This window comes from Rhinopithecus bieti, unplaced genomic scaffold, assembly GCF_001698545.2.
Source record: "Rhinopithecus bieti isolate Rb0 unplaced genomic scaffold, ASM169854v2 scaffold_23276, whole genome shotgun sequence".
NCBI lineage: Eukaryota > Metazoa > Chordata > Mammalia > Primates > Cercopithecidae > Rhinopithecus > Rhinopithecus bieti.
Window position 1 is genome coordinate 22,587 of NW_016810868.1, and position 10,606 is coordinate 33,192.

Consider the following 10,606-nt stretch of genomic DNA (forward strand, 5'->3'; position numbering starts at 1 on the left):
GCTGACCCCCAGACCTTGCAGCACCATGCTCACTGCAGGTGCCATACTCGCTGGCCAGACCTTGCCACCTGTCTGAAATAAACTAAGATAAGCAGCATCCCGCCATAAGTCTTACTCAAGGGGGTTGACTTGATCACCCGCTTATGCACGAGGCCAGGAGAATGACTGATCCCTACCCCTGGCCTCGTTGTAACTCTAAAGTCCCCACCCAGGTATGGGCTTTTCTGCCATTTTCCAGTCACACAGCGTTTGTGTTAGCATGATTCTTCACTGCATCTGAGCACCCTTCACTCCACCCCATACATGTAATGACACTCACCTAACTCATAAATCATGCATGTCACCCTCCTTAAGACACCACAGTGCACTCCCCTTGGGGAGCCAGCCAAGAATCCTTCCTCCTGGCCAACCTTTAGGGCATAAGACAATATGTCTCTCTTCTGCCCAACCTTTAGGGGCACAAGTCTTAATAAAGCCTTGTCTGGGAAACTTGTTTGGCCTGGTATCAACTTCTGTTTCATGGGAGCCTAAGAATATGTAGTTGGGAACACTGCCAACATCTTTATTTCCAACTTCTGGACTTCAGAACAGAGACAACAAATCTCTATGGTTCCAAGCTACCCCCTTTTGTGGTACTTTGTTATGGCAGCCCCAGGAAACAAATGCAGGCACGTTTTGCTCCATCTGCCACTCTCTCCAGACCACAGCTTCTCCCCAAGCCCACCCCATGAGAGGCTGAGGACAGAAGCAGAACCCTTCATAGGCCACCATCACTGCTGGATGGTCACTTCCAGCACTGACTGTCTGGGAGCTCCAGCCTCAGCTCTCAGTTTCCAGGAGCAAGTGGGAGGATGAGGACAAGGAGGAATGAGAGCACTGGCCTCCCAGGAACTGCCCTGAACATCCACCCTGCTGTCCCCGAGCTGTCCCTGAGCCTCCACCCTACTGTCCCCAGAGCTGCCCCCGAGCTTCCACCCTGCTGTCCCCACAGCCTCCACCCTGCTGTCCCCGGAGCCTCCACCCTGCTGTCCCCAAAACTGTCATTGAGCATCCACCATGCTGTCCCTAGAGCCCAGAAAGCCTAGGGCTGGCCAAACCTCATCCCTCACTCCTCCTCTGGCCCCTCTTCCCAGCCATCAACACTTTGAAACAGCCATGAAGCCCCTTTTAATCTCTAAAAAGGTGCGTCAGGAAGGCACAGAGAGCTCACACCAGGTGGTCATGGTGCCTTACCTGTGTCCAGTGGGCCCAGGCTGGCCCTTTAAGGGGATGATGGCGGAACAGCTGAGAGACCACACCCCCCTTCTCAGAGAGGCCAGGGATAAAGAAAAGGGACAGTGGAGGAACCTGTGGGCAGGATGTTGAGGGTAGAGACTCCTCCCCACAGGCACCTAGCAGAGGGATCCTTCCTCCCTGAAGCTGCCCCTGAGCCTCCATCCAGACAGGACCTCCGACCACTGCTAGGGGCCCGTTCTCAGGAGGTTCAGTCCCAGACAAGGGCTCTGGAGACTTAAGTCCACTTTCCCAAAACGGACGATTCATCTGGCAAGTCAGGGTCCTAGAACATCCAGGACTGAGCCTCGCTGAGGATGGAAGGGAGTAACATGGCCTGGTGGGGGACATGGGGGCCCAGTCCTCCTGTGACAGATAGGCAAGTGGCTGTGCCCTGCACTCCGTACACCCCGCTGACAGCACATCCTCTGAGCTCAGGTCCCAGTGCCTTCCTGCTCCTCCTCCAGGCCCACAGATTTCCAAGGATGCTCTGGGCCACAGGTGAGCAGCACAGTGACCTCCTGACCCAGGGTTCTGAGGCTCCTCATGGGGTGCCAGCACAGTCCTGGTTCAGCAGCACACTGGCTCTGTGGGGCCCCATGCAAGTCTGGAACAGAGTGCGGGAGGAGGGAAGGGCTCAGGCAGCATGTTCAGAACTCATCCTGGAAGGAGCTGCCTCCTTTATGGCAAGCCCAGCCTCCCTCCTCCTCCAGGAAGCCCTCCTGAGGTCCTCCAGAGACCAAACAGTGCCTATGTCTTGGATATTCTGTCTTTCCTCCATGTGCCAGCCCAACCGCATCATGGGACCCTGAGTCCCTTCAGGCTCCTCACCGCTCGGCCAGCACAGGGCCTGGTGCTCACAGCAGCCTGAACCAAGGTACAGATGGTGATATCTGCCCAGGACAGAGCCAACTCCTGACAGCATGAGCCTCAAGTCCTTTCAGCAGCTACAGAGACTGGGCATTCCCACCACACACACACACACACACACACACACACACACACACGAGTTGTTGTCAGGACTGGTGACTTTCAAAGCACTGGGCTATAGCCAGCAGACCTGGATCTTTCCATGGGGCCACAGGAGGCCCCCACCTCCAAAAGGAAGCTGTTCCCTTGGTGAGACGAGGAACCTCCATCCCATGCACCACACACACCACACCCTCCATCACTGCACTGCTCCCTGGAGACCAACCTACAGCACCAGATCTCCCCCTGAGGGTCTAAATAACCTCTGGCAGGTGCCCTTGTTCTCCAGGGAAGGGCTGGTGCCTGCAACAGGATGACAGTCCCGGGGACAATCACAATCTGTGCCCTGCTCAGCCTTGTCCTCGGCTGCCCAGGCTCTTGACAGTCACACCTACCACCCTGGGGAACGGGGGAGACTCTGCCAAGAGCCAGGTGCCCGGTTTATGGTTCAAATTGAATATTTGGACAAAAATCTTGAAAACTAGGCTCCTCATTGAGAGAGAAAAGAATTTTTCTGCATAGTAAGCTGGAGCTGTGGTGTGGAGGGGACATCCTTGCCGCACAGGGCCCAGGGATACCCTAGGGCACAGGGAGGGAAGATCCTGGAGAAGAGGAGTCAGTTTGGCCCAGAACCCAGGGAGGGGCCTTCACTGCCTCTCTTGTCCTTTGCCCAAAGTGAGGAGTCTGAGGGGAAAACTAGAGACCACTCACTGGAGCCCTCCGTTTCCCCTCCTCCCACCCAGGGGCATGAACCACCAGCCCAGCAGGGAGGGGAGGGCCTAATGCAACCCCCAAGTTGCTCACTGGTTTCTGGGCTGTGGGAGCCCAACAGGGCCACAGAGGGGGAAGTGCAGAGCCCACTCCTCAGCTGTGGTGCCAGCATGAAATCTGCGGGGACCAGGGGACAAGGCAGAGCAGGAGCCCAGAGGCAATGAGAGCCCCGAGGGCAGCGCACACACCACAGACCCTTCCCCACGGCCACAGGACAGACACCTTCGCAGGAGGAGGTGAGGCACATGGTGGGTGCAGACAGCTGCAAACCAGAGGGGACAGAGATAAGTCATGAGAATTTTGCATTTTTTCCATCAACAGTGGAACTGGAGATATGAGAACAAAAAGAAATCAGCAATGGAAAATAAAGCTAGTTTTTCCCCATTTGAGATACGCGTATAAACTGAAATTCACTGAATATACAGAAAAGGCTCCAAGCACTGACAAGGCTCCCACGCTGGCCACCAACCTTCATGAAAGCCAACATCTTGGGCAGGCCAGAGCTCTGGGCAACACCTGCCCCCCACGCCCTGCCGTGGACTCTGCACACACCTGGAAGTTCCCATTGTGCACACTGTAGAGGGGCTAGAAGAACGCCGCTGGAGAGGGCACGTTCTGGTAGAAGGTTCTGTTCACCCTGAGGCCCAGAGAGGCCAGTCAGAGGCCTACGGTGACCCAGGTGGCCTGAAGTCACCACAGAGGCTGAGCTTCCTTCCATCAGCAGGAGGCCCGCCCACCTCGTCTCTGCCACTGCCTCTCCCATCTCATCACATCCCAACCCACTCTCAGGGCAGGACCCAACTGGGCCTCCTTGCCTAACAGCCGCATAGAACTGATTTGTACTGAGGCATGAATCCTTTACAGTGTTAGCTGTGATGGCAGGTTCAGAATGGGGAGTTATCAGCTAGATCCTCAGTCCACAGAGGGAGCCGCACCTCCAGGAACTCTGTCTTTGCCATCAGTACATCTGTGGCTCTCACCTCACTCAGTGTCTCCCCAAGCACCAGACTTGCTGCCAAGGATCCACTGACCGTCCCACAAGGATGTCACCTGGGGCTCCAACCCAACAGGTGCAAACAGACCTCGCCAACCTCCCCGCAAGGATTCCCCCCATTTCCCCACCTCAGGAGTCACCACTCTTACCTTATCCAGCCACACGTCCCCTCTATTTCTCCCCCAAGACCCTGCAATCCCCTCCACTTTGCTCTATCTCCACTTGTTTCACTGGCTCCTGCCAAATCATCTCCCTGTGGGCACCCCACTGGCCCCCACTGGTCCCCAAGCAGGTCCCCCATGTTCCCTTGTCCCAGTAATCCATTCCTCAAAACATGAACTCAGTCGTATCCACAGTTTCACACTTTCCTTTGCTCCAAGGAGAAGCCAAGCACCCTCCCACTTAGCCCCACCCAACACCCCTCTCCCCACACCCTCTTCCTCACATCCACAGCCTGACGTGGCCCCTGAGTCCCCTCTTGTAACCTGATGTGTGGTGCATGAGGTGTGACAGTTGATTTATGGAGGGCCCTTGTCCATCTTGTTCTCTAAGGCATCTGCCAGGGTGAGAAGAGTCTTGTGCACACCAGATGCTCCAAGTGTCCTTTCATAGACTGTGCGAACAGATGAGCAAACCAAGCTCCTCCAGAGGCAGAAGACTAGGATCCGGGCTCTTGATCTCGGTGACTCTGGGTCTGGTCGGGACCACACTGCCCTTGTCTTCGGCCTCTGCCACAAATCCCCCTGCTCTTCTCTCCCTGGCAACTTGACAACTCTCTACTGGCCCAGGGTGGACACTTGAAAAGCCCACCCCATCCGGGACCAGACAGTGGAGAGGGGAGGGGAGGAACCAGACAGGGATGGCCCTTGACGGCCCACCCACCACACACTCACACATTCACATAGTGGCACATCTGTGCACATACACTAACATGTACACTCTTACCTGCTCACACATGTACACACACACACACACATCAGCTACGTACCTGGGTGACAGCTTGAACAGGAGGTAGGTCAGGCCAGTCAGCAGGAAAAAGACGGACACAGTAACAAAGGTTTGCCTGGCCACCCCCAGGGTGGGATCAGAGGGCCTGTGGGCAGGAAGGGCCCAGGGCTGTCAGCAGCCTCAGTGCCAGGAGGCTCCCCACAAACCTACCTGGCAAAAGTGCACCCTTTAGTGCCCTGGGCCAAAGTGGAAGGTTTGTGATGAGCCTTGGAGGTTTATGTCACCTGCTGAAGGACCCTGTGTAAGCCACACTCCTGGGCCTCACTCTTACATCTGCCACACGGTGGGTCATAAGGTTCCCTGGGCCTTCTCAGCATTGCAACGTGCAAGGGTCAGCCCAGCCCTCACTAACGACACTGAGGTCATGTCCAGCCTCCAGGCAAGAGCACCAGCCCTGGTGTGCAGCCCTACCACCCTCACTCCTCACAGGAGTCACTGACTCCGGGTTCCCAGGAAGTCCCAGAATTGTCAGGTGTTGGTTTCCTCCCTACAGACCCCAGACCTTCAGAGGAAGTGGGTCAACTGGGGCCTGGCTGCCTCAGGGAGGGGCTTCCAGGAGGATGAAAGGGTGCAGGGGTGAGGTGATGAGGGAAGAGGACGCCCAGCCTAGACTCTGGAAGTGCAGCAGCCATAGCAGCGCCCACGTTGTCTCTGGGGAGCCTGGAAGCACACAGGCTGGCTCCACTCACTCCACTGGCCTGTGTAACGCTCCTCCTCTGCCACATCACCCTCCAGTGTGGCCATCCGGACACGCAGCCTGGCCTCAAGGATAAAGCCAGGGTCCAGCTCAAAGGCTTCAAGTATGAGCCAGGTCACCCCGACAATGTGATCCCTGTGCTGGGCTCGCTGCGGGGGTGGGGGCAGTTAGCAGGTGCTGAAGGTGGGGCTGGGTTCCTCAGTCCTCAAGAATACACAAAGGCACACGCTCACACAGCATACACATGAACACACCTGTGTTCACACAGGCACACTCACCACATTCATGTGCACACACACAGAGAGAAGGCACACTCACACTCACACGCAGATACAGCTGCATTTGCCCACCAATACACACATGCACACACAGGCAGACATGTCTACAGGCACACTTTCACACTCCTCACGCTTGCATGCACACTCACACACACAAGCGTGTGCACAGAAGCAACTCACCACACTCACATACACACTCGTACACGTAGACATGCCCACGTGCACACTCACAGATACAAACACAAGGCACAGGCACACTCACATGTACACCTACAAACACAAACGTGGGCACACTTATATGTGCACACACATAAACACATGCACACTTACATGCACACACTCACAGACACAGGCACACTCACCCTACTCACATACACACACACGAAGCACACACATGTGCGTTTCAGCATGTGTGTTCACACACACACCTGGCTCCAGTTCCTCCCCTGCTCTTCACTCCAAGTTGACCTCTCCTTATTTAGAGTGGGGAGTCTGCCCTGGACTGCTGCTCCCAGGAGATAGGACCCCAGGGGAAGCCAGTCAAAGTGTTACCTCCCAGGCCTCTTCCTGCCTCTTGACACCCAGCTCCCGCTCATAGCTGAGAAGAGTGACATTGGCTCCAAGGCAGGACTGATGCTGCAGATCAGGATGCAGTGGCCAGAGTTGACGTGTTCTGTAAGTCAAAGAGTGGGTCTAGCTTCACTGGAACAGAGATAATCCATGTAAGGCCGAAGCCCCATGGGTCTGGTGTGTCAGTCAGCACACCCAAGACTGGGGATCTGAAAGATTCCCAAGGGGCATGGTCAAGGCCCTCTCAGACCAGGCACCTCACTGGGAGACTGGTCCAGAAAAGCCCCAGGTGGGACAGGACAGCAGTGACTTCCTCTGGCCCCTGCAGAGGACCTTCCCCTCCCAGGGGCCAAGCCTGCCCCCAGCCCTGGATCTCACTTGGCAGGGACTGAGAACACTCACTGGGCCACAGGGGTCACAGGCTGCAGGGCCCTTCTCCTAGCCCCAAGCAGCCAGGATGTTCTTGCCAAGGGGCCCTGCTCCAGGCTTATAGCCGCTGTTCACCGTGTCTCCAGGGCAGGTACTACAGGTCCACCAGGCTGACCTGCTCCCTCCCAGACACGCAGTGGTAGAAAGTGATGATGAAATTGTCGGATGGCAGGAGCACTGCCTCAGGCGGCAGCACTACAGTGCACTCGCTGCCCTGCAAGATGCACTTGTGTGTGCCCCCAGGAGCCTGGTTGCTGGAAAGGGCATGTCAGCACCACGGGGCTGCTACACTGTCCTGGCATATCTGCTGCAATCCTGGGGACCCCACCCTCATCCCTGTCCAGGTGGCCATAGCCCTCAACCCTCACCTAGTGAAGAGGAGCCCGGGCCTGGAGCCCTGGCCCAGCTCTGGGACAGACCAGTAGCAATCGATCCTGAGAATGTTGTTGGTGAGGCAGGTGAAGTTTCCAGCCCTTGGCCCTGGAGACAGTGACCATTGGGAGTCTACAGTGAGTGCTTCAGAGGAGAGCTGAGTTGGGGGGCAGCTAGGGTGTCTGACAGCTGACACCCTAGCAGGGCAGTCACTAGTGAATGATCCCAGAATCTGTCCAGGGAAGCACTGGGAGGCCTGGAAGTGGTGGGCTCTGACCCGTGGTACATGGGCAAGTCAGACCCGGAGAGGTGTCAAGAGGGTGAAGGAAGGCAGACCAGGGTCGGTCCAGGGACTGAAGGTAGGGAGGTAAAGGAAGCGAGACTAGAGACGGAGGTCCAAGCTGACCCCTAGAGGACATGCCCCAGCACAGTTTGGTCCAAACTTTTCCCGAGGGGCTCGACGTTGGACAACCCAGTCCCCCAAACACGCCCTAGTTATCCACTCACCTCATGCAGACACTAGTGCCCAACCCTCACCTCATCCAACCCCTGAGACAGAGACTCCCGAGCGGACACAGGTGCAGACGCAGGTGCAGGCCAGGAGCCAGGTGCCATGTGTCGCCTCAGGGCCTCCCTCTCCAAGGTCCAGCCTGCAAGGGGCTGGGCTGAGGGCCCATGCGAGCCATCCCTCTCTGGAGGGGTGCTCCCCATGAATTTCTCCCCAGCAGATTGCTCAATGGGTCTCCATCTGCACTCACATGGTGTCCTGTGAAAGATGCTGGGCACCACTGCCCAGGCTTTACCGATAAGGAACTGAAGCTCAGAAAGGCCACTTGACCCAGCCAAAGACTCATGGCTGCAGGGTGTAAGATGCACCCTCAAACTTAGGTCCTGGACTCTGACTCAGCTTGGTCTCCACGTCTGCCAAGAAGGCTCCTCTCTAGGATGGGCATCCTCTGCCAGCCCATCCCCCATCCCTGGGCCCAGGCCCCATCCTGCAGGGGAGTCGGGATTGGGGGAACCAGTCACTACCAACAGCCACCACAGGTGCATTTTCTACTGTAATTCTCACAGCAGCTCCATGAGGGAGAAGCGCTGTCCCTGTTCACACGGATTCACACCATTCTCCTGCCTCAGCCTCCCGAGTAGCTGGGACTATAGGCGCCCGCCATCTCGCCCGGCTGTTTTTTTGTATTTTTTAGTAGAGACGGGGTTTCACCGTGTTAGCCAGGATGGTCTCCATCTGCTGACCTCGTGATTCATCCGTCTCAGCCTCCCAAAGTGCTGGGATTACAGGCTTGAGCCACCGCGCCCGGCAACATGCACACTCTTAAGGAACCCGCACACCCTCAACGGGCAGCAGGCAGTACTCTAACCCCACTCCGCCCCACTCCCGGCAGCCTGTGCAGGTACCCACAGGACAGTCCCCTGTTAAGACTGCTGATCAGGAAGCCTCACCCTTTCCTAGAATAGAGTGTGTAGTCTGGCAACACTGGCCGCAGCATGAAACACCGTGGCAAGTTCTCTGCAGCAGTGTCTGTCCCTTCTTGCAGCAGTTACTGGAAAGGTGGGAATAGGGAAGACAGTCAGCCTGCTCTTGGGATATGAGAGAGCAGGGTTGGAGTGACCACCAGGACCTGGGGAAGCACAGGCACAACAGCCACAGCTGAGAGCTGACCCGCGTCCCAGAATGGACAACCACTGCCCCAGCAATGGAGAAAAACCCACATCAGTGTAGAATCAGGCCAGGTCAGCCACAAGCTAACCCAGGAGCAGATGGCTTGACAGCAGGGAGTGGAGGCTCCAAGCTCAGCAGGCCTCATTTCTAGACAGGGAGAGGGGATGGTAGGGCAGGACCCACATGTGACACCTGAGAGTTACAAAGGAGGAAGCCAGGACACCCCCTGGGGGAGCACTGGAGTGCTGGGTACAGCAACAAGGCAGTATGGCCATCTGAGGGGAAGGTCTCTGCTTTTCCTCTGCACTGAAAATGCACAACTGTACCTGGTAAGCTGAGCAGGGCAGGGTTACCACCCTCCTACAGATGAAGAAACTGAGGTTCAGAGACCTGGGACCTGCCCAAAATCTGGCTCCTGACACCTCTGTTCTTGGCACATTCCCACCAGCTTCTACACAAGCCTGGGAACTTCCCGAGGGCAGTGCCCCTCAGCACATGCCCCAGCAGAAGGCACCTCAATGCCTTATAAATGGGGTGGAGCTGCAGGCAGAGCTGCCTTCCCCCATCCTCGACCACAGGGCCAGGCACCCACATGCTCCCTGCTCCTGGATATCACCAGGGAGGACTCAGGAAGTTCTTGGGTGTGGGAAGGCAGTTGTGAGCAGGAGGGGAAGCCAGGGTCTGCCACCTGGGACAGAGCTGCCCCTGACATCCCTAGTCCTGCTGGGAGGCCTGGCTGACATCACTGCCTGGCACAGCTTCTCCCGCATTGGGTCTGTGGACGTAGCCTTCAGCCCATGGTCACTCTGGTCCCTTCTCAGAGCTGCACCTGTTCCATGGCCTCAGCGTCAAGGCCTGGCCCAGGAGGCACTGGGCCTCATGGCCTGCCTGCCCTGATTCCCTGGGCCACTGTGAAGCTGTGGGCTACTCTGCAGCTGGACCCCTGCCTCAGACCACAGGCTCTGCTACACCCATGGGAGGGTCCTCAGACAAACCCAGCCCTTCCCCTTCCATTAGACAGGCATGGTGGCCTATGCCTATAGTCCCAGCTACTCCAGAGGCTGAGGTGGGAGAATCACCTGAGCCCGGTAGGTTTAGGTTGTGGTGAGCCGTTATTGCACCACCATAGTCCAACCTGAGTGAGAGTGAAACCCTGTCTCCAAAAAAAAACCCAACAACTGCAGCAAGAATATTCCCAAAGTTGAGAAAACTAATGCAGCAAAAAAGGAAGTGTAATCTATTATGTGTTAAAACTGGCGATGGGAAAAGCACGTGTGGATCAGGAACAAGCTTAGGTAGACACATGTATGAAGACGGTGAAAACATAAAGTGCTTAAAGTGTATGGTTTTTCACTGCATCATCATTATTGTTATTATTTTTGAGACAGAGTCTCACTCTGTCACCCAGGCTGGAGTCCAGTGGCATGGTTTTGGCTCACTGCAACCTCCACTTCCTGGATTCAAGTGATTCTCCTGCCTCAGCCTCCCAAGTAATTAAGGGGGCCTGCCCCTCCACACCTGTGGGTATTTCTTGCAAGGTGGAGACAAGAGACTGTGAAAAGAAATAA

General features: G+C 56.4%; 1 pseudogene; it reads right to left on the reverse strand.

Moving 5' to 3' along the window:
- Positions 1 to 1,206: 1,206 nt before the first annotated feature.
- On the reverse strand, positions 1,207 to 8,071 carry LOC108542829 (interleukin-9 receptor-like; annotated as a pseudogene).
- Positions 8,072 to 10,606: the final 2,535 nt, after the last annotated feature.